Here is a 4,653-nt window from a genome sequence, read left to right on the forward strand (position 1 = left end):
ATAGAGGTGGGAATATAGTAGAAAACTGAGAGAGATAAGAAGTAGGAACTGACATCTGATGAATATCTTCTTTATAAACCAGTTTGATAAGGTAGAAAAAAATATTAGACTTGGAATAAGACAACCTTGCTTGCTTCTAGTTGTTTTGACTCATGTCCAACTCTTTGCAACCCCATTCTAGATTTTCTTGGCAAAGATACTGTAGCTGTTTGCCATTTCCTTCTCCAGCTCATTTCACACATGAGAAAACTGAATCAAATAGGGTTAAGTGACTTACCCAGGGTCACCCAGCTAGTAAGCGTCTGAAGCCAGATTTGAATTTGGCAAGATGAATCTTCTTGACTCCATGTCTGGAGCTTTATCCACTGAGTTACCCAGTTGCTCCTAGGTTGTTATTACCAGTGAGAATTAGAGAAAGTTCAAAACCTCTGGGGGCCTAAGTTTCTTCATCTGTAAAATAAGGAAGTTGCACTAGATGACCTCTGAGGTCTCAGTTCTGAAGTGATGATACAATGATCCCATGATTTCCTCCTCTGGTGAGGCAAATGTTCCAGTAATCAGAGAGGTTATGTTACATTTCTATTTCTCCCACAGCCAACTGATATGGGTATTAAACGAAGGTTGGCCTTCATGCTAGAGGGAAAAGAAAGGGATGAAGACATATTTCTCTAATATGTATTTTGTTGTAGAGAAAATAAAGGGAAGAAATTATTTAAAAGAGAAAGAAAGAATGCTAGAATTCAAAGGGGAATGTAAGCCTGTGTGCGAAGGTTAGTAGGTAGAGAACTCTGCAGCAAAGAGAAGAATAGGAAGGACCATTGAATCACTGTGATATGGGTTGGGACTGAGGCCTTCGCATTAAGGGTAAAGTCTGATGCTCCAAGAAGGAAATGGCTTCCTCTGTCTTATAGATTGATGATAATGACACCAGCTCATCATGAAGACAGAACATTTAGGACTGGCCACAAGAAGAAAAGGAAAGTTGGGGGAGTTGCTAACTCAGTGCTAAAGGGGTGGTGAGGTGGCCATTTCTTGACCCAATGTGGACAACTGAGAAGTGTGCTCTCTTCTCTTTGTCCTCACAGAGAAGCTTCTAACACTAGTCTTACTTTATGATGAATACCTAGCTCTGGTCAATCATGTGTGGATAAATGTTCTTATCTGGAAGGGGAATGGAGAAGCCATCAAGGATTGTGAGACTAGAATTAAAATTTAGGAATTATGGTGTACTGGGTGTAAAACTAGGTGGCACAGTGGATAGAGTTCTGGGCCTAGAGTCAGGGATACCTGAGTCCAAACCCAGCCTCAGACACTATTATCTCTTTGACCCTGGGCAACTTATTTAAACCCTGTTTGCCTCAGTTTCCTCATCTGTAAAAAAGTGATGGAGAAGGAAATGGCAAACCACTCTAGGAATCTTTCCCAAGGAAATCCCATGGGGTCATAAAGAGTCAGACATGACTGAAAATGACTAAACAATAACAATATCTAGAAAGAAGGGTTGTAATACTGTAATGGATTAGAAATGGTAGAGAATGGAAGAGAATGAATGAGAATGAAACATCTAGGTCTTAGATTCTAGGATACTGATGTTACATATCTCAGTAACTAGGAAAGTGGAGGTATTATTCATGATTCATGGGATTAGCAGGCATAGCATACCGGTAATATGGAACATAGACATTGGGAGAACATATTCCTAGGACTTCAGAGAAAGGATGGATGGGTATGATATAATAGTCTAAGATGTTACAGGAAAATTTGGTGCAAGAGAGATAGTATGTCATTAAGAATAAAATTCTGATAATACAAACAATATATAATACACAAATGTGTCAAATTTGGGCAACATCCAAGCTACTAATGCAAAGAGACAAATTTGACCTTATCAGTATCACTGAGACATGGTGGAATGAGGTAAGGAATTTGAGGGCAAGAATAACATTGTATATTTAGACAGCTAGATGGTGAAGTGGATAGAGTGCTAGGCCTGGAGTCAGGAAGACCTGAGTTCAAAATCTAACCCCAGACACTTACTAGCTCTGTGACCCTGGGCAAGTATCTTAACCTCTGTCTGCCTCAGTTTCCTCATCTGTAAAATAGGGATAATAATAACATACCTCCCAGAGTTGTGAGGATCAAATCAAATAATGTTTGTAAAGAACTTATCACAGTGTTTGGCAATAATATAGTGCTATATAAATGTTAAATTATTATTAGTATATTCATGTAAAGAAATCTAGGAACCAGGAAAAGGAAGCATGGTGGAGAGAATTTGAGTGAAAGTCAGTAGAAGTAATTTTGTCACCAGAATATACAACAGATCACTTGAACAAGAAAGAAGAAATAGATGTATTCAGAGAATAGATTGAAAGCCTTACACGTGATTTGCTAGCGTTACCTATATTTTAGGTGGCCTTCAGTAATAACAGAGACTGTCAATTATTTAAATGCCTGCTAAACTTCTGTCTTTGCCTAAAGTGGAGCAGCTTGACTTGCCTTAATGATAATTTCATCCTTCAAAAGATAAAGAACCAAGGGGAAATTTTACTCTGCATCTAATTTTCACTGATTCAGGGTGAAACTAGTTAGTGGGGTGGAAATAATGACAACACTGGGTGGAAATGACCATTCCCTCTCAGAGTTTGTGAGAGAGTATGGGAAATCAGGCTTAGTTTGAAATGTACCCTAGATTTTTTGGAAGCATAGATTTTAAAGGATTCACAAAAAGAATAGGCAGTGTTCCATGGACTAAATTCTACAAATAAAGTTAACTCAGGAAGGATGGAAACTCAGAGGTAAATGATCCCTGTAAGATAAAAACAAACAAACAAAAAACACCACAGGAGTTGCCTGAAGAGTGATATGGATGCATAGAGAACCCACCAATGAACTTAGATGTTTCAAAGATAAGCACAGAAGATGGCAGCAAGGCAGAGAACAAGATGAATACAAAAAGCATGGCTTAGTCCTGCAAGAATTAGTACTGCTAAAACTCAGAATGAGCTTAGTCTGGTGAGAAAATGAGTTATAACAAGATTTTAAAAAACTTTACAGAGGAAAAGAAGATGATGAAGGAAGGGACAGAAAAAGGGAAAGAGTTGTGTAAAAAGGTCAGCATGCCTTTCAGGGTACTCATCAGTTTCTTCAGATTTTAAAAAAGACAGTTACATAAGACAGGAGCAAGGGAAAATAACTGAGGGGGAATATAAAAGAATGAGAGAGTCTTGTAAAAACGTCAGGACTGCTGAAACCCAGAATGAGCTAAGGCTTCAATCGAATTTTAGCATTCCACAAGAAAAAGAGAAGGGATAAGATCACTTCTTTCGTTCCATAAAGCAATGGTAATGGATGAGAGAAGGCAGAATGACTCAACATTCATCTAGCATGCATGTTTTCTCTACCAAGCAGAATCATCCTCAGATCGTAAAATATAGAACAAAAACGGTTAACAGAAATTGACATTCAAGAGAAGTGAGGAGACAGTAAGAGAACACTGAAGTGTTCTCAATGAATTGAAGTTACCAGGCCTAATTAAAAAACATTTCCAGGTGCCAATGAATTTGCTAAATGATTACAGCTGTTGGGAATCTTTGGAAAGTTGTGGAAAATGGGAAGGGTGTCATCCGACTGCAAATGGGCATGTTCAGTTCCAGCTTTCAAAAACAGGAAGAAAGTGGATTCTTTCATACCCATCCTGGAAAGCTTGAATTTTATTCCTGGTGGAATTCTAAAACCCCATTATCAAAATGACTTGTGAGCAATTAGAAAGGGACACAGGGATTTCTGTGAGCACCATGGGGTCATCCAGAGTAGTTGTGTAAGGTAAAGTGAATTTCCTTTTTGGGACAGGATTACTAGGATGGTAGAACAGGGGGATGCTAGAGATGCAGTTTGCTTGGATTTCAGTCAAACATTTTACAGGATCTTTTGTGACATCCTTATGGATGATATAGAGAAATGTGGACTATTACAAGCACTGATTGAACTAACTGGCTTAGAGTGTTGATTAATATTAGCTATGTCAAGAGGAGAGCCATAGAGTGGTCCCCTTGCTCATCATAATACCAATAGCTAGAGTTTGCATAACCCTGGTCCTTGTTTTACAGATGAAGCAAACAAAACAGAGGTTTAATGACTTGCCCAGGGTTACACATCTAGTAAGTGAATTCTGAGGCTGGATTATGAACTCAGGTCTTCCTGGCTCTAGGTCTAGTGATTTATCCACTGCACTGTTCCACATGGGCTCTAGAGAGGGATGGGATCTTTGAAATCAGGTAGTTCTGCCACATTTGCAGACAAGTAAAGGGAGGTTGGGACAGCTAGGAGGTGCAGTGGATAGAGGGCCAGCCTTGGAGTCAAGAAGACCAACCTCAGATACTTACTAACTGTGTGACCTTGGGCAAGTCACTTAATCTTGCTTGCCTCAGTTTCCTAATCCATAAAATGAGCTGGAGAAGGACATGGCAGACCACTCCAGTATCTTTCCCAAGAAAATGTCAAATGGGGTCACAAAAAATCGAACATGACTGAAAACAACTGAGCAGCAACATCACGCATGAAGCTGAGGATGGAGAAGTCACTTTTCTTCACATAACTATTTGTAGCAGAAGCAGAATGAAATTCCAGATCATTCTAAATCGAGGGGTCACT

This window comes from Petaurus breviceps, unplaced genomic scaffold, assembly GCF_028583685.1.
Source record: "Petaurus breviceps papuanus isolate PSGF00001 unplaced genomic scaffold, PetGlider_PUasm1.0 81011, whole genome shotgun sequence".
Classification (NCBI taxonomy): domain Eukaryota; kingdom Metazoa; phylum Chordata; class Mammalia; order Diprotodontia; family Petauridae; genus Petaurus; species Petaurus breviceps.